The sequence below is a fragment of the Lepisma saccharinum genome, chromosome 4 (genome assembly GCF_977018435.1).
Source record: "Lepisma saccharinum chromosome 4, izLepSacc3.1, whole genome shotgun sequence".
Lineage (NCBI taxonomy): Eukaryota > Metazoa > Arthropoda > Insecta > Zygentoma > Lepismatidae > Lepisma > Lepisma saccharinum.
Window position 1 is genome coordinate 113,247,850 of NC_139232.1, and position 22,198 is coordinate 113,270,047.

The window sequence follows — 22,198 nt, forward strand, 5'->3', positions numbered from 1 at the left end:
TTCTAAAGTTGTGTATATATGAGGATACTGAAAAGGCTTTCTGATTACTTAAGACGTTATAAGTGCAGAGCGATTTTTTTCATCCGGCTCATATATTATTAGGATGTGCTGAAGCCGATTACAGATGTATAAAAATCGGCTGAAATTGACATATCGGCATCGGTATCAGCATCGGCAAAAATCCGATATTTAAACCGGTACAGATTATACTAGAGTTTTACCTTCTAATAAGTTTTATATTCTAGTTTTGTATGATTTATTGAAAATTTGGTTATGATTCATCATTATTGTAAAGTTTTTGTAATAAAATTATTGCAAACTCTCATTCAGAGGATCAAGCCAACTCAAAATCAGAAATAAAACTACATTGCTGAACCAAGATCTGCTGTTGTATTGGAAATTCAAAAATGAGTATTCAAACCTGAAGCAAGTGCTGAGAAAATACTTGGGCATACCTGCTGCATCAGCATTCAGTGATTGAGTGTCAGTGTTGCTGAACAGATTTGCGATAAGAGAAGAAGTAGGTTACTTCCTGAAGTGCTTCCAAAACTCGTGTTTTTGAAGTTGAATCTGGCAGCAGTAAATTTCCAACATTAAGAACAGGAATTCATTTTGCATTTCAAAGAACTGCTTGTGTACTAATGTAAAATCTCTTGAGAATCCATGTTCTTCTTAAAGGTTCACATAAGCACCTTTTGTAGATGCAAATGTACATTCGCATCTCTTGAGAGTATATATGTATATACGTATGATATGCAATACAAATGTACATAGCAAATTTATTTTTGTCATGCTGAAAATAACATCCCATTTCTGATTAATAATCTTATGTATCGGAATCGGTTAAATATCGGCATCGGTATCGGTTCCAAAAATTATCGGTGAGTACATCGGCATCGGTAAATTTTCAGCTTCGTCACATCCCTAAGCTTAAGTTAGTAGGTTAGGTGTGTCAGGTTTTGTGTTCTTAACATTATAATTGCGCTCCTATGTGCTTACGGTGTAACTATTTATATGTTTTAAGTATTTTAGGATTATTGAATTTGGTTGCTTTTGTATTTTCACACTTTTCTTCATATGAGAAGAGACGCATCATACAACGTCAACTTTCAAACCCGGTCACCTGGACAGTCAAATCAATCCTTTCTGAAAAGGCACAAGTTTCTCCCAACCTCAAATTTGCTTCTACAATGGGTTCCGGTATTCTAAACGTATTACGCGTCCTACTGAAAAACATGGGAATAAAAATTACGCAATGGGAACCGTTACGAATATTCATATCTAAAAGTTTACTTTCTCATTAAACACCACGTCCAGAACCAATGGACTATCTAAATAGCTCAACCCACAGTTTACGGTATTTCTATATTTTCTGAACTGGAGTATGAATTTTGTAATACCTACCTACATGTGTTACAACCGCCTCTCAGTGGCAGAACTTCAACATTGTAAGATTTTTTTTCTGTTGCGAGTCACGACGAAATAATCCAGGCATTGGACCACTCATGTGTATTTATCAGCAACAATGTTAATACAAAATGAGCGACATAACCAATTAAATTTGTATAGGTAACGTTCGCGATAAAACGCAATTAAGTTATTTGCATTGTTCTCCGGTAACAATTGCTCTTGCCTTGGCAATTACTGCTTGTTCTATTAGCTTTCTTATAAATTGCCGACGCTGGCTGATGACCTTGTGGGAACATCTCTGCGACGGTCTGCTGAGCCTGGTGACTGCTATCAAGCGAAACGGCAGCTTGGATGTCTCCATCGGGCCTCTCATTTCGGGACGATTTTTGGAAAGTTTCCCTCAAGGATGGCTACAAGGGGTATGATTTCAAGTATTTGTCCTAGACCTTATTCGGAAAGCCAAAGATACGCTTTAGTATATCTCCAGCAGGAGCAACGTATACTTAACATTTAGACATTAGTTTAGCAACAAGATCGCCCGCAGGGAGGTTCTCTTGAACTCCCACTCCCCTTCGGGAATAGGGAAGGAGTTCTACAGTCAAGGGCGTCCGTAGAGGTGGAACAATAGTGCTCAAGTGAGGGAAACGTGGGGGATGCTATCCCCCAGTTAAGAATATTCTCATAAAGTTCCTCCAACCATCCCACTTGGGTAATTTGCATAGGCATCCCTCCACCCACTGCATTTTTTCATGTTTATCCATACAAGCACCTCTACCTTCCCCCAAACTGGGCAAAGCATCCCCACAGCTAAGAATTTCCACTTCGAGCACTGGGGCAGATTAATATTTTATATCTTGACCTTTAGTCTTAAAAACTCGTATAATAATAATAATAAAAACTTTTATTACTTTGCAAGTCATGACACTGATATTGAATTGAAAATATCCTGACGTTGTTGTAGTTCGGACTTGAGTCTACTATTTAAAGTAGAAACTGGATTCGACTTGCTTCCTATCCATAACATATGTCACTATATCACTTTGTTGATGAACAGGTTTTTCTTTTTGGTTTTTTCCCCCATGATGCACAGATATCAGAGACCACTTAATGTGCTGCCTTTCATGGCACCCTTCATCCATGTCTTCACGCTACAATTTCACCACTCGAATAATATTAAGTTTTTCCTGATATCTTATCGGGGGGGGGGGGGGGCAAGTGCCCTCTATGCGGGCGCCCTTGACTATAGTGCAGCAACTTTCAATTGTAGCACAAAATGTTAAGTTTTCTCTCATAAAGTTGCAGCCCTAGCGCCCGGAGAGCATCTACAGTAATGTGTTGTACTAACTTTCTACTGCGAAGTTTCAAGAAAAGATGATGTTTTTTTAATGGAATGCAATAATTGTTATCATACCTATAATGCTGGAATTGTCATCGTTTGTGAATTGGGACTAAGTTAAAATTTGGCGACAACAATATCCTGTAACATGATCCGTGTTTAGTTGCCTAACACTAAATTTCGAAATCTCGTCTTCAAAATGTATTATCCTTGCACGAGATTTTTGCTACGAGATTTTTTGTCTGAGTGTTGAAGTCAACAATCTTTTACAAGTTGTGCTGAATTTTGAAATTCAAGCAATTATCGAGAATTACGATTAAGCACTTATTCAGGATTGAATGACCTACACAAATTTGCAAGATTACGTTGGAATCTTGTTGAAACATGCTCTAGCCTCCTTGCTGTCAACAGCAATACTACTTCATTTATATTCATTCCTTTGGTTTCATATACGTTGTAGGCAAGGATGTATTTAGTGGGAGTCCAAGGGGTCCGGACACCGCTCGAAAGATTTATCAAGTACTTAAATTAAATAATGAAAAATATATTCGTTTAGCGTTTGTTGTATAATTTCCTCTGAACTTATTGGAAGATAAGGATTATATTGGGATCATACGGCTTTGAAGGACACGAGCCGAGTCGGACCCTGTGGCCGAGTGGTTAGCACATCGACGCCAAGGGTCCCGGGTTAGAATCCCGCTAGGGCTTCGTTGTTTGTGACTGTCCATTCATCAATTTCGTCATTTCATCACTCATCCCCATCTTCGCAAATTAGCCAAGAGGCACAAAACGCGAAGTAAAATAAACTAAATCAACAACAACAATTGAAGGACACGTAGGACGTATTTAGAGGGTCAGGACTTGTTTAGTATTTGTTGTATAATTTCCTCAGAACTTATTGGAAGACAAGGATTATATTGGGATCATTCAGCTTTGAAGGACAGGAAGGACGTATTTAGAAGGGTCCAGGGCTCCGGACCCCTCGAAAGACTTACCAAGTGCTAAAATTAAGTAATGAAAATGGTTATTAATTTCCTCTGAACTTTTTAGAAGGCAAGGATTATATTGGGATCATAGGGTTTTGAATAACATTATAAAGAAGATTGATGTACACCACTACTCAAAATAATAAGCATAAAATATTAATCAGAAGCTTACTTTTCTTCAACTACAATAACATCATTTTTGTTTTTCGATAAATATTCCATTATTCATCTATTTGACATTAATTTAATTGCCAGGGCACTTGTTTTTATGTAAATTATTCCGATCTTAACTACAGGTAAGCTACGTAATGAATATACGCTGTTATATCTATTCTTTTAGAGTTTTCTTACCGATTCGTGTAATAATAATATAATATTAATGTATGTGTTGTAATTAGTATTAATTTGATTTAATATAATTATTTTAATTTAAACTTGCTGAAAGGTTTCAACGCCAATCAAACGAAGTATAAATTGTAAGACGAAAATTAAGAAAAGAATCAGATAATTAATACTACCGAGTGGTCCGTAACCACCAAATTGGTCTATCAGAATGAAAGCTGCAAATAAATGCCACCACCATCTAGATAAAGCTTCTAAAGGTGCTTTGAGTAAATTTTCCTATCTGGGACAAACACACTCACATAACACAAATAACCTTGTAGAGAGACATACTGATGACAATGATAAATTACAGCGATTGTGGTTACCATAATTAACTTTACATTGCTTCTAATTTTGTACAACGTGTAGCATGGTGCCAAATACCCATGTAGATATTCGATTAGATTAGTTAATGCCTTGAATAATGATAAGGATCAACGTTTATTTTATTTTCTGCAAGCGAAAGACATATCCATTATATTTCTTATGACACGAGAGATACCGCTGTCGATATTTGTTTCCTGTTAGACAAGTATTCTCTGTAACATCAACTATCGCCGCTTTGCAGAACATAAAATTGTGACTGTGTTTTTTATTGTTTGTGCTCATTCCGTGTGCATTATTGTCGAAACGAACATCATGAATTGTGGGTATTTCCTACTAAAGACAATGCAAGGATGTGTCTAATTCTTGCACCACACAGCAGAATTCTTTCGTAGTTAGTTTCACATCCGCTGTAACAATATTTTATGGCAGGAAAACAATGAAGATTGTTCAGCTAACAGTTAGCTCAACTTGTGTTTGCTCACACCTGCTTTCACCTCTACATTTTCTTTTTCATTATGTTCTGTGCCTAATCCTCATTAGACGTCTTGCAATTATTTTTTCATTAACTAGTATAAACTTGAAAATAATGAAAGCATGTACGGTTAATAAACACTTCATTTTTTTCTGTCAGCCTTTTAGTTTTTTCTCGAAATGCTTCTTTGAATCTCAATGTTGATTGTCACTCATAAAAATCTTCGTGAGAAGCGCTGAAAGGTAAGCGTTAATTGTAATTTACTCTAAAAATATTAGAAATCAACATTAGTTGTCCTGTGCAATATGATGTAATTTAGTATTGTCCTTCATATTGTATAGAGGAAGTACTTGGTAATCAAGGAGGGAACGGAGTTTAATTTCAGTGTTTCGAATTACACTTCAAATTTAGGCTCAATTCCGATAATCTACTATGCCTAAGAGTGCTCAAAAACACACTCAAAGACTGTGAATAAATAAATATGTAACTCTTCCATTTCACGTTCCTGGTGTCTCCTTCTCCCGTAGTTCTTTCCTGTCCCACTTCTAACAACTAAATAAGTAATTTGAAAGCGTTAAAGCTGTTTCGGTAGATTTCAGGTGGATAAAATAGCTTCGTTGCTTTATTCCATGTGTTATTCACAAGTGATAATAGATTATGCTGAATTATGATACGAGAAAACATCAGTCTACATAATAATCGTTCAACGTTCACTTTTAGAATATTAGATAGAAATACAGTTCTAAATCACACCCGAAAATCGATCGAAAATCAATATATTAATTTCAGTTGAAGAAGCTTGAAACTGCAAACGGGTATAAGAGGAAAGTAACTGGCATCACGAAATGCGTATTTGCGTACTCAATTAAGTGTGTTCAATTGCCTAACATTTGTCAATCTGCGTACTGCAACACTAGCGCATAGATTTCGTATTTGTTCCATGGATAAATTCACCTTCTACCTTCGTTACGTCATCACGAAGAAAACAATCCATCTACCTAACCTCTATATATCTAATAACATTGCTTTTCTCGTTGTTTAGTGATTTGGATGCCATGAAATGGAATTTTAAAAACACTGGTGGATTGAAACTGACAAACAACCAACCACCAGACAATTAGTGTTGCCCACGAGACGAGACTTTGGCCTGTCTCGTCTCGTGGAAACAGTGGCGTACGCAAGGGGGGGGGGTTACCGGGTTTAACCCCCCCCCCCTTGAGCTTTTGAAATATTATGGAAAATGCTGTAGAAAAAAATTAAAAATGGCTAATTTATCACAGTCAAAGATCTGCGACAGTAATAATAATAATAATTTGAATTATTATTCCCATGCAGCATGAAGAAAAACACAACATTCCAAACACAATCTAAGCGGCCGCAAAGTTCAATTTTGCAATTTTTTTTGCAAGAAGGCCCGCGCAGTTACTCTCGCGAGAATTGTGAAAATTCCTTGCTTCGTCGCAGTGTGCCGACCTTATTGCAAACGTTCTTCCTGGTACTGATTTCACATCCCCTTGTGAACTCTCAAGTGATGCTGAGTCTACATCCACATCATTAAATAATGTTGAAGAAGTGCTTTGTGAATCACCTAGAAGTGATAAATGTGTTGGAATGTCTATAAACTTACTTTTCAACGAAAACATAGACTCAGTGGAATTTAGCAACATGTATTCTCGCGCTTCATCATCATCCTGGGCGAGTTCCATAGGTAAAGGTAATGTAAATTCCCCCGTGCATATAGCACCGTGCCATGAAGGCACACGTAGTGGTGTGGTGGGCCCCAAATTGACTAGACAATTATTTTGTAACAAAGAAACAAAAGAAATGTAATTTTGTTCTATTTCTTTCATAAATAGCAGCTGCATTAGTAGTAATTAAACTAATTAATTAATTAATTATAAGAATTATTAATTTATTTATTATTCTTATTATTAATTAATTAAAGTATAATAAAACAATGGTAATGTGAATTTGTAGAAAGTTTTCGAAATAACACCCCCCTTGATGAAATCCTGCGTACGCTACTGCGTGGAAATGCTGTGAAATGCTGTCTCGTCTCGAAAATATTCGTTTGTCAAAGGGACACATGATCAATCTCGTCTCGTCTCGAATTTTTAAAAGCCTGTCCCGTCTCGTCCCGTGGGCAACACTACAGACAATGACGAAGAGATTGCTTTCATGTGGAGCCTATGGGCAATTAGACTAATTACCAAAGTTAGCAAGCAGAAAGTAATGAATGAGTCTTTTGTTCTGATTAGATACAGCCTGATATGAATGGCTTCAATTTCATATGTTTTTCATTATGCGAGAGTTACAAAAAGTACAATAAAACATATTCTTATACAGTTTTAAATATAACGAGTCAATTACTGATACTTTTTTCTAATATTTTTTTCATGCTTGTGAAGTTATAAGAAAAAAATACAATTGATGAGTTACAAAAGGCGAAATGAAGAGAAAGGAAGACTGTACGAAGAAAGAGGAGAGCAGGAATAAAAAGCGAAGAACGAAATTAAATTATTTATTTATTGTGTAAAAACCACAATATGTAAGTGGTTTTTACATATTCCTGAGCGGGTGAAGTTACCCTTTTACCCGCCATACGGACGGCCCTGGACCTTAGCTCCGTATGTGGAGAATGAGATTAGCGTTACGTGTAAGGTGAGAAGTCGGTACCATTGACAACTCTGTAGGTAGCAAATGTGCAGATCAGTGGCGTAACTAACACGCTCTGCGGCCCCCGCAACTTTCAGTTGTGCGCCCCTACTCGTTATTATTTAATCTTTCTTTTCTCAAAAATTAATTCACGCAGGGCCGGCGGAAAGGGGGGGGGGGAACCGTGCAACCACCCAGAGCGGCAAATTTTCAGGGCGGCAAAATTTGAAGAGAAGAAAAAATAAGCCTACTGAGAACCTGAAAGTTATAATCTAATATTATATTATATAACTTGGAAGTTAGAATATGGCCAACCCATCGTTTTGAAGGAACATATCAGTAGTCTCACTTTAAAACCACTGGGAGGAAAGTAGGAGAGGTCTGTGATGCGCTCCTTCAAATAATTGTCGACAATAAAACTTTCCAAATGGTCGTACATGAGGCTCAGTGTATTGCAAACCAGTTGCGTTGCTTTACATTCCTTTGCTCACTAGTTATCTGGTATGACTTTTTACTCCACGTAATGTAATGAGCAAATGTCTTCAAAACATTAATACGATGTGTTAGATGCTGTTATATTTCTTGGACATATATCAGCGCTTTGAAAAAAGCAGGAGTGATGAAAAATTTCAAAGTTTCTTAGACGCCACTTGGCAGCCTGGTAGGGCCTCCCTCCCTCCACTCGTGGAGGCGTCGGGGGGCGGCGACCTGTGAGTCCCGGTTGATGAGAAAGAATTGGCTTCGAATTTAGATATAGATGATCCAAAGATAGGCAACATTGTACAAGGTCGAAATCGAAAGAAGAAGCAGATTCAGTATGACGAAACTTTTGAAGATCCACAAAGACGGTACAGAGATGATTTTTATTACTAGGTCCTAGACGATTATTTTAGCTCTAAGAGGAAGATTTGAGCAGCTTAAACATCATAGTGAATTTTCAATTTCTCTTATGATATTACTAAGCATAATGACATGCCATCTGATCTTTTGTCAGAAAAGTGTAGAAAACTTGCCGGAATGTTAACACGTGAAGGCTACTGAATTAAAAGATGAACTAAAAGTGCCTTAAACTGATAAAGGGTCATGATTTTGCACCTAAGGTGAGTGTAGAACTTCGAATTTATTAACTTTGTCGGTAACCGTGGCAAGTAGCGAACAGTTTTTTTTAATAATAAAAATACTATCTTCGGTCATGTCTGAAACACGCTTGTTTCCATTTTATGCAAGATAGCTTTATACGAAAAATAATATTACATGCGAAGGTAAAGGTAAAGTTCCCTGTGTATATAGCACCATGTCATGAAGGCACATTTAGGAGATGTGGGGGTAGGGCCACACACATTCTCGATCTAGGCCATTTTGGAGGTGATGTGATCAGCACCACTCTCCGGCCGCCTTTACCTCCCAGGGTTGCCCCCAGGTACCCATTAATTTGAGGCTGGGTGAACCCCAGAGCTGCTTTATGCGGGGACAACGCAGGAAAGAATTCAGACAGAACACCCACGCGGGATATACGGGAATATTGCATGTAATTCTTTTAAAAATCCAATCATATATCACAGACCTACAACGGTAAACATTTGAAGTCAAGCCTTCATTTGTTTCCTAATACTGGTTACATTCAAGATACGTTTGAAAGAGAGAGGGAGAGAGAGAGAGAGAGAGAGAGAGAGAGAGAAGGAGAGAGATTTCATAAAATATAATAATAATTTAAAATTAGTGTCGCATTTTTTAAAGTTTAACTGTGGTGGAGCGAGATATCCTTTTGTGCTTAATAGTATTGAAATAGTGTAACAAGTCTCATTATTTATTTTATAGTTGTTTTGCTAAGGAATATATTGATTTCTAATTTCCCGTTGCAGCAGTGGCGTCGCTAGGCCCTTTTGGAGGGGACTTCAGCCCCCCCAATCCCTCGATAAGCCCCCCCAATTTTTAGCTATTATTACATGCAGTATTTCGATAAAACCTATTTGAACAATTGTTAATGCAGGAACCAGGGGCGGCGCCAGAAATTTTCGACCGGGTGGGCAGAAGCTCCATAGTGATAGATTAGGGTGGGCAGTATAAATGTAAGACCATGTATGTGTATGTAAGACGTATGTATCTTCCTCTCTCTTACACTCCCGATTTTCTTCTTACTTCTTTTCCCTTTCCTTGTTTTCTCTTTATTCTTTTCTAATCTATTCTCGCATCTTGTTCCATTTCCTTTCGTTTTGTCTCTGATGGACACAATTATTTCAAGGGAGTGTTTACACATGCTCAGCCATACCCCAGCCATACAATCTAATCCAATTCTTTCATGCATTTTAATACAGTGAAATAAATGTGAATTAGGTTTAAGCTTGTGTTGTAAATACAAGGCACATACTTGATTTTATGTATTCGGCGACAATGATAGAAAGTGCGATGGTAGACAATCGTGAAGTTTCTCGTAATTTAAATGCATGTTCCTGAGCATAGTATTTTCATCGTATAAGTTTTTGACTGAAAGAGTTTTCTTACTCCTTGGGTGTTACTTTTCTTAGCTTACAAGGTTTGTACAACTGACAAATCTATCTGAATGTTTGTAGTAGCAGCGATTGGGTGCCAACATTTGAGGGGCAAGGACAATATACGCAGGGGTGTCCATCCCCCCCAAGGCCAATGGCGCATCCCCACAAAAATCACGTCCATGTCATCCGCCTCCCCCCCCAAATCATATCATTTGCGCCCTGAAACTATATCGTAATCCCTACACCGAAAGTAACTTTTTCCTTAGCTTTTTGTTACAAATGATGCACCTGTTTTAAAATAAACAGTATACTAACACTAAGCACTATATTTTAAGAAGTGATGTTACTCATGAATATGGAGAATATCGCTCATGCTTGTAATGCAGCTATAGCATAAAAATTCACATCCACCTCAGTAAAGCGCCAAACACGATTTGTTGTAACGAACACATTATTGCGAGCGAAGCAAGCAAGAACATTTTTACATCCATTTCTTTGCAGGCTTTCAAGAATATTAATTTAACGGGGTGTCAATACTTTCTTAGGATCCCGGGATATTTAGTATTTTCCAACTTCTGTTTTGGTACGTTCGGGGTCGAAAACGTGTGGATACCATATCGCTAAATACAGTCTCCAAAATTTAATGTTCAAACTCTCTCTTCACTACAGAAATCCCTTGACAATCTAAGATTTAACACTTTATCAAGAGCTTCCTATCTCCCCCTTTAAATTTAATACTCAATCCTACCACAAAAATGTCCATGTCAATTTTAGACTTACTGTTAATATTAAAGAGTGGATATTGCCTCCTCCAAAAAAATAATTCTCAAGTCTCCACACCAGAATTTCTGCAACATTCTAAGACAATAGTAATACACAAGAATTGGATACCTTAATGCTCAATGCCCCTCTAACTAAAATGCCCGCCATAATCTAAGACTTACAGTTGAATACTGTCCCCGCCAACGTTTAATTCAGAATTCCCCCTAGAACCCACGTGTCAATTAAGGCCTAATATATGAGACTTGGATATTTATCCCCCCTCGCACCTTCAATAATGACCTTAAACGCTTTATTTTCTTCATCTAATGGATTAAATATGGTGAATTTAAGGTGTAAAATTTTTACCTGTATTTTGGAAAAATATATAAATGTTCAATTTTACATTATTTGAAGGGAAAAAATCCCCCAAAGAATCTCGATTGCGCAGCCTGAGCCATAATCCCCTCTGTGGGCACCCCTGAATATACGTTTTCTTGGTAGAAAAGGCTTAGCATAAAGAGGCCATAGTGCGGGGGCAAAAAGTGACAAAATGTGGCTGGGGAACTGCATCCCCCACTTCCCGCTCATCCTAATCGCCGCCACTGAATGTTTGGATTAAAATGAACGTCTTATTAGGAATGATTTAAAACACACACGGAAAAAAAATATTTGTTCATTGTCCATTAAGTATCCCTAGGCTAATGAAAGGCTATTTTGACAAAATATCACTCGTCATAAGTAATAAACAAGTAAGATTGAGAAATCTGTTCAGAATTTAAGAGATTATTAGCTAAGTTGCTCTTCGTTTTCTGAAGAACTGTCATATTACTAATGCGGGAGAAGCAATACACGTATGGTTGCATGAACATATTTTTTGAGGTAACAAAATGATTTAGGACACAAGAAATTCATGGAAGTTGATCATTGTACCGGTAATACTTCGTCTATTTTTCATTGGGTTGTATGGTGTGACCATTTCGAACACACTAGAATGTCAACCTATATCCTGTGCAGCATACCCTGGAAACTTTTTCTTTCAGGGCAACAAGTTCCTGGCTCCTGGAACCACTCAAAGTAATAATTTATGAGGGTTTGTATTTTGAGTGTCAGCATGTGTTTGTTTTCGCCCCTTCGTTACTTTCATCTTATCACCATTGAACCTTATCGTCGTCATTATCAAAATTAGCAGAAATATGACTTTAAATAAAACAAATCAACCACAACTTACTCTTCCAAAAATCGAGTTTCATTAGTCCATAGCTCTTAGAAAGTTGAGGTGGTAATTTCAATCGCACAGCGTTTCATTAGTGGATCAAGGCAGCTAATTCCGTGAATAATGACGTTGTTTTCCGAAAGTCTCAAATATTTGTCTCAGGCAATCACCCTCTTAAAATAGACGCATCTTCTGTGGTGATAAAATGCCAGGTTTTGTGCGAGTTCTTCTTGTATATTTTTTTAGCCAATGGCATAACGCTGTCGCATTATAATGAAGAGGTCTTGTGTTCGACTCCCCCTCCTGTGGTGGAAGCACAATGCACACGGGTTCGGACTACACATTAAACTGTAGGTTTAGTCCCGATTAGCCTATCTGAGCATAAAAGTGGGCTTAGAAACAAACTAACAAAATCGTCTTCTATATACTTCATGACATAACTTTTTTTTCTTTACTTCAGCTGCATCTACAGATTCTGTTGACATTTTCGGCTGATTCATGTGACAAAATGTATGTGTGGAACGAGGATTTCTAAATAGGATAAGCCACTCATTACCAATTGAATAATTCTGTAGCTTTTTCCATATATAACTGATTTATTAAAATTTATTCACTTCGGTACGTATTGTAGTGATTGTTGTGATTCCTTCTTATTAGTAGAACAAATATAAAGTTGATATTTCGTATACCATATTGATATTTGAAGATGACCGATATATAAAAATCGTAATGAAAAAAAAGGGACACTTCTGGAATTTCAATGCAGAGCTAATTAAAATTATATTATACTCTATAGCAGGCATGCCTAACTTCAATCAAGCAGTGATCTACTTTTTATTGTCACAACAGGCAGTGAGCTACTATTAATCGTTAATCTTTGCACAAATCTGTACCTACTCGGCCATTATACATTATAGAAGTTGAATTCAAATAACGTATATTCGTATAATTACAATAGATAACTGCGATCTACCAACAAATGCCCCGGGATCGACTGGTCAATCGCGAACGACGCGTTGGACATGCCTGCTCTATAGCATACTTAAACCCGAAGGTTTATGGCTGCAGCAACACAAGCCTTCCATCTGTCCCTATCCGGGGCAAGATCAATCAAATCTTTCCCGTCCTTACCGATTTATTTTAGGTCCATCTCAACGTTATCCCTCCATCCTCGTCTTAGCCTTCCTACTGGTCCCTTACCATCAGGTTTCCCAACAATAATCCTGTAAACTATTCTTTCCTCTGCCATTCGTGTCACATGGCCTGCCCATCTAACTAAGTCTTCTTGATTAAATTATTCTAATATTAATTAAAAAGTCGAAATAATTTATTGTGTTGCTGGTGGAAGTAACGCTAAGATGATGTTTAGATTTGTTTTTTTGGAGATTATTTTAACCATAGCCAGACCGGAATATATACGTAGTGGAGGCCCGGAACTGCAGCCCTCAAGTTCACCCTCAATTCTGATTTAATCTTGATGATACCCTGCATAATTTCGAGCCTCCTAAGCCTACTAGCTGCTTTTAAACATGGAAGTATTAATTTGATCACAGTTTTTGTTTCAACAATGACAAAAGTGACTTTTTATGGGTTGATAATATGTAAACATTTCCGGCATAGATAATATTCACAAGTAAAATATACATGTTATGAACACCAGGTCACACTTAAATATTTCATCATTCATATATCCCCGAGTATATGTACTTATTGAATTTGATTGGGTGGGCAATCGGGTGGGCACAGGAATTTTTGGGTGGGCGCTTGCCCACCCGTGCCCACCCCTGTCGCCGTCCCTGGCAGGAACATACCTCTAGATACATATTTTTGGAAAGACTCGTTTCGTTGTGACATAGTTTTTTTTTTTAAACCACGATCTTACATCTGACACGTCATGTCTTTAGCTGGCAACAGTGCAAACGATCGCCGTCATTTGTTCTATTTTCACAACGGTTGCTACGCGAGGAAACGGTAGTGGTGCGTTTTGTGTTACGGAGTTTGTGATATTGTGTGTTTGTTATCAAAGCTTTTTGTGACATTTACTGTTGTTCGTACAACAATGGACAAATTTTTTATTCGAAGTAAGCGCCTGAAATCGAAAATCGGAAAAGGAAGAGTGTATTAATTGTGTGTGGATTGTGTTATTGATAACTTTGCAAGAAATTCGAACCGCAGAGTACAGCTGATACATAAAGACATAGTTCACCAGCATTAGAAAAACAGGACAAGAATATCCATCTGTTTTCATAAAAATTAATGCAGTAAGTCTATGTTAGTTTTAATTCCTTATGCTTGTTATATATTATTGTCTTATTAATCACTTTGCTATTTTCAAACATTAAAAATATTTACAATAGTAGTAAGTCATGTATCTGGTTGCAGCCTCCCCCCAAAGCAGATGGCCTAGCGACGCCAATGCGTTGCAGCGTAATGAGAGGGGGGAGGGCGTTCGAAAGGGAGCGACATCTACCGCCACCGCCCAGGGCGGCAAAATGACTAGCGCCGGCCCTGAATTCACGCCTATGTTTATATTAGGTATGATAATACATACAGTTATATGAATCAGTGTAAAAACTGGTACGAAAGTAGACAGCGGATAAACTGTAAAGAAGCATGTATTACAATTACATGTGCGACCCTTTCAACATCAGCACCATAAGCGCTGAATCCAACTGCGACTGCGAGAAGGAACTGAAAGTTTGCATTCATGGTAGATAACGGCATCACATGATGACGTTACAAGGAAGACCTGCGCATCGTAAGCCTCCGTGGCGCAATCGGCTAGCGCGTTCGGCTGTTAACCGAAAGGTTGGTGGTTCGAGCCCACCCGGGGGCGAGAATTTTATTTGTGTGACTTATCGTGAAATTCATCCTTCCAATAGAAAAAAATATCGGAGCTCCATTGTTCCGAGGTGTAACTTCTTTCTTTTATTTAAGGAAGTCGATTCCAAATCAAAACCTAAATTGGTGTTGGTATATACTACACAGGGTAATGCGTAGAGGACAACATTTTCTTAATAACGTTTTTCTCTCCCGCATCTATTTAGCCATGCGGTGCAAAATCAATGTTGTCAGTACCATTTATTTGTTCCTACGATCAACATACTAAAACCGATAATGCACTGCGTAAACACTATCATGGCAGCAGATATAGCGGCAGATTGAAGTGTCTGGGTTTAACCACTCCCTCTTAAATGGTGACTGTATCACCATCCATGTATGATACTGCGTATCCAAGTTTACGCTATTGCATGGAACAAGAGCTTCATAAATTGTGTCACAAGTGGCGCCGTGGCTTAGTTGGTTAAAGCGCCTGTCTTGTAAACAGGAGATCGAGGTTTCGAATCCCTCCGGTGCCTAATAAAAAATGTATATTTTATAAATGTTCATTTCTTCGTTCGAGAAAGAGATGTTTGCAATAATATTTAAACACACCTAATTTCCCTATTTCACAAGAGGCGCCGTGGTTTAGTTGGTTAAAGCGCCTGTCTTGTAAACAGGAGATCGAGGGTTCGAATTCCTCCGGCTCCTAATATAAAGTGTATATTTTATAAATGTTCATTTCTTCGTTCGAGAAAGAGATGTTTGCAATAATATTTAAACACACCTAATTTCCCTATTTCACAAGTGGCGCCGTGGCTTAGTTGGTTAAAGCGCCTGTCTAGTAAACAGGAGATCGAGAGTTCGAATCCCTCCGGTGCCTAATAAAAAAATGATTATTTTATAAATGTTCATTTCCTCGTTCGAGAAAGAGATGTTTGCAATAATATTTAAACACACCTAATTTCCCTATTTCACAAGAGGCGAAGTAGCTTAGTTGGTTAAAGCGCCTGTCTTGTAAACAGGAGATCGAGGGTTCGAATTCCTCCGGTGTCTAATATAAAGTGTATATTTTATAAATGTTCATTTCTTCGGTCGAGAAGGAGATGTTTGCAATAATATTTAAACACACCTAATTTCCCTATTTCACAAGAGGCGCCGTGGCTTAGTTGGTTAAAGCGCCTGTCTTGTAAACAGGAGATCGAGGTTTCGAATCCCTCCGGTGCCTAATAAAAAATGTATATTTTATAAATGTTCATTTCTTCGTTCGAGAAAGAGATGTTTGCAATAATATTTAAACACACCTAATTTCCCTATTTCACAAGGGGCGCCGTGGCTTAGTTGGTTAAAGCGCCTGTCTTGTAAACAGGAGATCGAGGGTTCGAATCACTCCGGCTCCTAATATAAAGTGTATATTTTATAAATGTTCATTTCTTCGTTCGAGAAAGAGATGTTTGCAATAATATTTAAACACACCTAATTTCCCTATTTCACAAGTGGCGCCGTGGCTTAGTTGGTTAAAGCGCCTGTCTAGTAAACAGGAGATCGAGAGTTCGAATCCCTCCGGTGCCTAATAAAAAAATGATTATTTTATAAATGTTCATTTCCTCGTTCGAGAAAGAGATGTTTGCAATAATATTTAAACACACCTAATTTCCCTATTTCACAAGAGGCGAAGTAGCTTAGTTGGTTAAAGCGCCTGTCTTGTAAACAGGAGATCGAGGGTTCGAATTCCTCCGGTGTCTAATATGAAGTGTATATTTTATAAATGTTCATTTCTTCGTTCGAGAAAGAGATGTTTGCAATAATATTTAAACACACCTAATTTCCCTATTTCGCAAGAGGCGCCGTGGCTTAGTTGGTTAAAGCGCCTGTCTTGTAAACAGAAGATCGAGGGTTCGAATCCCTCCGGTGCCTAATAAAAAATGTATACTTTACAAATGTTCATTTCTTCGTTCAAGAAAGAGATGTTTGCAATAATATTTAAACACACCTAATTTCCCTATTTCACAAGAGACGCCGTGGCTTAGTTGGTTAAAGGGCATGTCTTGTAAACAGGAGATCGAGGGTTCGAATCCCTCCGGTGCCTAATAAAAAATGTATATTTTTTAAAGTTTTCATTTCTTCGTTCGAGAAAGAGATGTTTGCAATAATATTTAAACACACCTAATTTCCCTATTTCACAAGAGGCGAAGTGGCTTAGTTGGTTAAAGCGCCTGTCTTGTAAACAGGAGATCGAGGGTTCGAATCCCTCCGGTGCCTAATATGAAGTGTATATTTTATAAATGTTCATTTCTTCGTTCGAGAAAGAGATGTTTGAAATAATATTTAAACACACCTAATTTCCCTATTTCACAAGTGGCGCCGTGGCTTAGTTGGTTAAAGCGCCTGTCTTGTAAACAGGAGATCGAGGGTTCGAATTCCTCCGGCGCCTAATATAAAGTGTATATTTTATAAATGTTCATTTCTTCGTTCGAGAAAGAGATGTTTGCAATAATATTTAAACACACCTAATTTCCCTATTTCACAAGAGGCGAAGTGGCTTAGTTGGTTAAAGCGCCTGTCTTGTAAACAGGAGATCGAGGGTTCGAATTCCTCCGGCGCCTAATATAAAGTGTATATTTTATAAATGTTCATTTCTTCGTTCGAGAAAGAGATGTTTGCAATAATATTTCAACACACCTAAATTCCCTATTTCACAAGAGGCGCCGTGGCTTAGTTGGTTAAAGCGCCTGTCTTGTAAACAGGAGATCGAGGGTTCGAATTCCTCCGGCTCCTAATATAAAGTGTATATTTTATAAATGTTCATTTCTTCGTTCGAGAAAGAGATGTTTGCAATAATATTTAAACACACCTAATTTCCCTATTTCACAAGTGGCGCCGTGGCTTAGTTGGTTAAAGCGCCTGTCTAGTAAACAGGAGATCGAGAGTTCGAATCCCTCCGGTGCCTAATAAAAAAATGATTATTTTATAAATGTTCATTTCCTCGTTCGAGAAAGAGATGTTTGCAATAATATTTAAACACAAATAATTTCCCTATTTCACAAGTGGCGAAGTGGCTTAGTTGGTTAAAGCGCCTGTCTTGTAAACAGGAGATCGAGGGTTCGAATCCCTCCGGTGCCTAATAAAAAATGTATATTTTTTAAAGTTTTGATTTCTTCGTTCCAGAACGAGATGTTTGCAATAATATTTAAACACACCTAATTTCCCTATTTCACAAGAGGCGAAGTGGCTTAGTTGGTTAAAGCGCCTGTCTTGTAAACAGGAGATCGAGGGTTCGAATCCCTCCGGTGCCTAATAAAAAATGTATTTTTTATAAATGTTCATTTCTTCGTTCGAGAAAGAGATGTTTGAAATAATATTTAAACACACCTAATTTCCCTATTTCACAAGTGGCGCCGTGGCTTAGTTGGTTAAAGCGCCTGTCTAGTAAACAGGAGATCGAGGGTTCGAATCCCTCCGGTACCTAATAAAAAATGTATATTTTATAAATGTTCATTTTTTCGTTCGAGAAAGAGATGTTTGCAATAATATTTAAACACACCTAATTTCCCTATTTCACAAGAGGCGCCGTGGCTTAGTTGGTTAAAGCACCTGTCTTGTAAACAGGAGATCGAGGGTTCGAATCCCTCCGGTGCCTAATGAAAAATCTATATTTTATAAATGTTCAATTCTTCGTTCGAGAAAGAGATGTTTGCAATAATATTTAAACACACCTAATTTCTTTGTTTCACAAGAGGCGCCGTGGCTTAGTTGGTTAAAGCGCCTGTCTTGTAAACAGGAGATCGAGGGTTCGAATCCCTCCGGTGCCTAATAAAAAATGTATATTTTTTAAAGTTTTCATTTCTTCGTTCCAGAACGAGATGTTTGCAATAATATTTAAACACACCTAATTTCCCTATTTCACAAGAGGCGAAGTGGCTTAGTTGGTTAAAGCGCCTGTCTTGTAAACTAGAGATCGAGGGTTCGAATTCCTCCGGTGCGTAATATGAAGTGTATATTTTATAAATGTTCATTTCTTCGTTCGAGAACGAGATGTTTGAAATAATATTTAAACACACCTAATTTCCCTATTTCACAAGTGGCGCCGTGGCTTAGTTGGTTAAAGCGCCTGTCTAGTAAACAGGAGATCGAGGGTTCGAATCCCTCCGGTGCCTAATAAAAAATGTATATTTTATAAATGTTCATTTTTTCGTTCGAGAAAGAGATGTTTGCAATAATATTTAAACACACCTAATTTCCCTATTTCACAAGAGGCGAAGTGGCTTAGTTGGTTAAAGCGCCTGTCTTGTAAACAGGAGATCGAGGGTTCGAATTCCTCCTTCGCCTAATATAAAGTGTATATTTTATAAATGTTCATTTTTTCGTTCGAGAAAAAGATGTTTGCAATAATATTTAAACACACCTAATTTCCCTATTTCACAAGAGGCGAAGTGGCTTAGTTGGTTAAAGGGCATGTCTTGTAAACAGGAGATCGAGGGTTCGAATCCCTCCGGTGCCTAATAAAAAATGTATATTTTTTAAAGTTTTCATTTCTTCGTTCCAGAACGAGATGTTTGCAATAATATTTAAACACACCTAATTTCCCTATTTCACAAGAGGCGCCGTGGCTTAGTTGGTTAAAAAGCCTGTCTGTAAACAGGAGATCGAGGGTTCGAATCCCTCCGGTGCCTAATGAAAAATCTATATTTTATAAATGTTCAATTCTTCGTTCGAGAAAGATATGTTTGCAATAATATTTAAACACACCTAATTTCTTTGTTTCACAAGAGGCGCCGTGGCTTAGTTGGTTAAAGCGCCTGTCTTGTAAACAGGAGATCGAGGGTTCGAATCCCTCCGGTGCCTAATAAAAAATGTATATTTTTTAAAGTTTTCATTTCTTCGTTCCAGAACGAGATGTTTGCAATAATATTTAAACACACCTAATTTCCCTATTTCACAAGAGGCGAAGTGGCTTAGTTGGTTAAAGCGCCTGTCTTGTAAACTAGAGATCGAGGGTTCGAATTCCTGCGGTGCCTAATATGAAGTGTATATTTTATAAATGTTCATTTCTTCGTTCGAGAACGAGATGTTTGAAATAATATTTAAACACACCTAATTTCCCTATTTCACAAGTGGCGCCGTGGCTTAGTTGGTTAAAGCGCCTGTCTAGTAAACAGGAGATCGAGGGTTCGAATCCCTCCGGTGCCTAATAAAAAATGTATATTTTATAAATATTCATTTTTTCGTTCGAGAGAGAGATGTTTGAAATAATATTTAAACACACCTAATTTCCCTATTTCACAAGTGGCGCCGTGGCTTAGTTGGTTAAAGCGCCTGTCTAGTAAACAGGAGATCGAGGGTTCGAATCCCTCCGGTGCCTAATAAAAAATGTATATTTTATAAATATTCATTTTTTCGTTCGAGAAAGAGATGTTTGCAATAATATTTAAACACACCTAATTTCTTTGTTTCACAAGAGGCGCCGTGGCTTAGTTGGCTAAAGCGCCTGTCTTGTAAACAGGAGATCGAGGGTTCGAATCCCTCCGGTGCCTAATAAAAAATTTATATTTTTTAAAGTTTTCATTTCTTCGTTCCAGAACGAGATGTTTGCAATAATATTTAAACACACCTAATTTCCCTATTTCATAAGAGGCGAAGTGGCTTAGTTGGTTAAAGCGCCTGTTTTGTAAACTAGACATCGAGGGTTCGAATTCCTCCGGTGTCTAATATGAAGTGTATATTTTATAAATGTTCATTTCTTCGTTCGAGAAAGAGATGCTTGCAATAATATTTAAACACACCTAATTTCCCTATTTCACAAGAGGCGAAGTGGCTTAGTTGGTTAAAGCGCCTGTCTTGTAAACAGGAGATCGAGGGTTCGACTCCTCCGGTGTCTAATAAGAAGTGTATATTTTATAAATGTTCATTTCTTCGTTCGAGAAAGAGATGTTTGCAATAATATTTAAACACACCTAATTTCCCTATTTCACAAGAGGCGAAGTGGCTTAGTTGGTTAAAGCGCCTGTCTTGTAAACAGGAGATCGAGGGTTCGAATTCCTCCGGTGCCTAATATGAAGTGTATATTTTATAAATGTTCATTTCTTCGTTCGAGAAAGAGATGTTTGCAATAATATTTAAACACACCTAATTTCCCTATTTCATAAGAGGCGCCGTGGCTTAGTTGGTTAAAGCGCCTGTCTTGTAAACAGGAGATCGAGGGTTCGAATCCCTCCGGTGCCTAATGAAAAATCTATATTTTATAAATGTTCAATTCATCGTTCGAGAAAGAGATGATTGCAATAATATTTAAACACACCTAATTTCTTTGTTTCACAAGAGGCGCCGTGGCTTAGTTGGTTTAAGCGCCTGTCTTGTAAACAGGAGATCGAGGGTTCGAATCCCTCTGGTGCCTAATAAAAAATGTATATTTTTTAAAGTTTGCATTTCTTCGTTCCAGAACGAGATGTTTGCAATAATATTTAAACACACCTAATTTCCCTATTTCACAAGAGGCGAAGTGGCTTAGTTGGTTAAAGAGCCTGACTTGTAAACTAGAGATCGAGGGTTCGAATTCCTCCGGTGCCTAATATGAAGTGTATATTTTATAAATGTTCATTTCTTCGTTCGAGAAAGAGATGTTTGCAATAATATTTAAACACACCTAATTTCCCTATTTCACAAGTGGCGCCGTGGCTTAGTTGGTTAAAGCGTCTGTCTAGTAAACAGGAGATCGAGGGTTTGAATCCCTCCGGTGCCTAATAAAAAATGTATATTTTATAAATGTTCATTTCTTCGTTCGAGAAAGAGATGTTTGCAATAATATTTAAACACACCTAATTCCCCTATTTCACAAGAGGCGCCGTGGCTTAGTTGGTTAAAGCGCCTGTCTTGTAAACAGGAGATCGAGGGTTCGAATTCCTCCGGTGCGTAATGAAAAATCTATATTTTATAAATGTTCAATTCTTCGTTCGAGAAAGAGATGTTTGCAATAATATTTAAACGCACCTAATTTCTTTGTTTCACAAGAGGCGCCGTGGCTTAGTTGGTTAAAGCGCCTGTCTTGTAAACAGGAGATCGAGGGTTCGAATCCCTCCGGTGCCTAGTAAAAAATGTATATTTTTTAAAGTTTTCATTTCTTCGTTCCAGAACGAGATGTTTGCAATAATATTTAAACACACCTAATTTCCCTATTTCACAAGAGGCGAAGTGGCTTAGTTGGTTAAAGCGCCTGTCTTGTAAACTAGAGATCGAGGGTTCGAATTCCTCCGGTGCCTAATATGAAGTGTATATTTTATAAATGTTCATTTCTTCGTTCGAGAAAGAGATGTTTGAAATAATATTTAAACACACCTAATTTCC

General features: G+C 37.7%; 23 non-coding genes across 23 annotated transcripts; all 23 read left to right on the forward strand.

Annotated features, from left to right (window-relative positions):
• Window positions 1–14,799: 14,799 nt before the first annotated feature.
• Window positions 14,800–14,873, forward strand: TRNAN-GUU (transfer RNA asparagine (anticodon GUU)). The gene has a single exon. It is a non-coding gene; the product is annotated as a tRNA-Asn (tRNA).
• Window positions 14,874–15,322: 449 nt separating this feature from the next.
• On the forward strand, window positions 15,323–15,396 carry TRNAT-UGU (transfer RNA threonine (anticodon UGU)). The gene has a single exon. It is a non-coding gene; the product is annotated as a tRNA-Thr (tRNA).
• A 270-nt stretch (window positions 15,397–15,666) lies between these two features.
• On the forward strand, window positions 15,667–15,740 carry TRNAT-AGU (transfer RNA threonine (anticodon AGU)). The gene has a single exon. It is a non-coding gene; the product is annotated as a tRNA-Thr (tRNA).
• A 271-nt stretch (window positions 15,741–16,011) lies between these two features.
• Window positions 16,012–16,085, forward strand: TRNAT-UGU (transfer RNA threonine (anticodon UGU)). Its single transcript has one exon. It is a non-coding gene; the product is annotated as a tRNA-Thr (tRNA).
• A 98-nt stretch (window positions 16,086–16,183) lies between these two features.
• TRNAT-UGU (transfer RNA threonine (anticodon UGU)) lies at window positions 16,184–16,257 on the forward strand. The gene has a single exon. It is a non-coding gene; the product is annotated as a tRNA-Thr (tRNA).
• Window positions 16,258–16,355: 98 nt separating this feature from the next.
• TRNAT-AGU (transfer RNA threonine (anticodon AGU)) lies at window positions 16,356–16,429 on the forward strand. Its single transcript has one exon. It is a non-coding gene; the product is annotated as a tRNA-Thr (tRNA).
• A 271-nt stretch (window positions 16,430–16,700) lies between these two features.
• On the forward strand, window positions 16,701–16,774 carry TRNAT-UGU (transfer RNA threonine (anticodon UGU)). Its single transcript has one exon. It is a non-coding gene; the product is annotated as a tRNA-Thr (tRNA).
• A 443-nt stretch (window positions 16,775–17,217) lies between these two features.
• TRNAT-UGU (transfer RNA threonine (anticodon UGU)) lies at window positions 17,218–17,291 on the forward strand. The gene has a single exon. It is a non-coding gene; the product is annotated as a tRNA-Thr (tRNA).
• A 270-nt stretch (window positions 17,292–17,561) lies between these two features.
• Window positions 17,562–17,635, forward strand: TRNAT-UGU (transfer RNA threonine (anticodon UGU)). The gene has a single exon. It is a non-coding gene; the product is annotated as a tRNA-Thr (tRNA).
• Window positions 17,636–17,733: 98 nt separating this feature from the next.
• Window positions 17,734–17,807, forward strand: TRNAT-AGU (transfer RNA threonine (anticodon AGU)). Its single transcript has one exon. It is a non-coding gene; the product is annotated as a tRNA-Thr (tRNA).
• Window positions 17,808–18,251: 444 nt separating this feature from the next.
• Window positions 18,252–18,325, forward strand: TRNAT-AGU (transfer RNA threonine (anticodon AGU)). Its single transcript has one exon. It is a non-coding gene; the product is annotated as a tRNA-Thr (tRNA).
• Window positions 18,326–18,423: 98 nt separating this feature from the next.
• Window positions 18,424–18,497, forward strand: TRNAT-UGU (transfer RNA threonine (anticodon UGU)). Its single transcript has one exon. It is a non-coding gene; the product is annotated as a tRNA-Thr (tRNA).
• Window positions 18,498–18,595: 98 nt separating this feature from the next.
• On the forward strand, window positions 18,596–18,669 carry TRNAT-UGU (transfer RNA threonine (anticodon UGU)). The gene has a single exon. It is a non-coding gene; the product is annotated as a tRNA-Thr (tRNA).
• A 271-nt stretch (window positions 18,670–18,940) lies between these two features.
• On the forward strand, window positions 18,941–19,014 carry TRNAT-AGU (transfer RNA threonine (anticodon AGU)). The gene has a single exon. It is a non-coding gene; the product is annotated as a tRNA-Thr (tRNA).
• Window positions 19,015–19,112: 98 nt separating this feature from the next.
• TRNAT-UGU (transfer RNA threonine (anticodon UGU)) lies at window positions 19,113–19,186 on the forward strand. Its single transcript has one exon. It is a non-coding gene; the product is annotated as a tRNA-Thr (tRNA).
• A 442-nt stretch (window positions 19,187–19,628) lies between these two features.
• On the forward strand, window positions 19,629–19,702 carry TRNAT-UGU (transfer RNA threonine (anticodon UGU)). The gene has a single exon. It is a non-coding gene; the product is annotated as a tRNA-Thr (tRNA).
• Window positions 19,703–19,973: 271 nt separating this feature from the next.
• Window positions 19,974–20,047, forward strand: TRNAT-AGU (transfer RNA threonine (anticodon AGU)). Its single transcript has one exon. It is a non-coding gene; the product is annotated as a tRNA-Thr (tRNA).
• A 98-nt stretch (window positions 20,048–20,145) lies between these two features.
• TRNAT-AGU (transfer RNA threonine (anticodon AGU)) lies at window positions 20,146–20,219 on the forward strand. The gene has a single exon. It is a non-coding gene; the product is annotated as a tRNA-Thr (tRNA).
• A 98-nt stretch (window positions 20,220–20,317) lies between these two features.
• Window positions 20,318–20,391, forward strand: TRNAT-UGU (transfer RNA threonine (anticodon UGU)). The gene has a single exon. It is a non-coding gene; the product is annotated as a tRNA-Thr (tRNA).
• A 614-nt stretch (window positions 20,392–21,005) lies between these two features.
• TRNAT-UGU (transfer RNA threonine (anticodon UGU)) lies at window positions 21,006–21,079 on the forward strand. Its single transcript has one exon. It is a non-coding gene; the product is annotated as a tRNA-Thr (tRNA).
• A 98-nt stretch (window positions 21,080–21,177) lies between these two features.
• On the forward strand, window positions 21,178–21,251 carry TRNAT-UGU (transfer RNA threonine (anticodon UGU)). The gene has a single exon. It is a non-coding gene; the product is annotated as a tRNA-Thr (tRNA).
• A 271-nt stretch (window positions 21,252–21,522) lies between these two features.
• TRNAT-AGU (transfer RNA threonine (anticodon AGU)) lies at window positions 21,523–21,596 on the forward strand. The gene has a single exon. It is a non-coding gene; the product is annotated as a tRNA-Thr (tRNA).
• A 270-nt stretch (window positions 21,597–21,866) lies between these two features.
• On the forward strand, window positions 21,867–21,940 carry TRNAT-UGU (transfer RNA threonine (anticodon UGU)). The gene has a single exon. It is a non-coding gene; the product is annotated as a tRNA-Thr (tRNA).
• The last annotated feature ends 258 nt before the right edge of the window (window positions 21,941–22,198 follow it).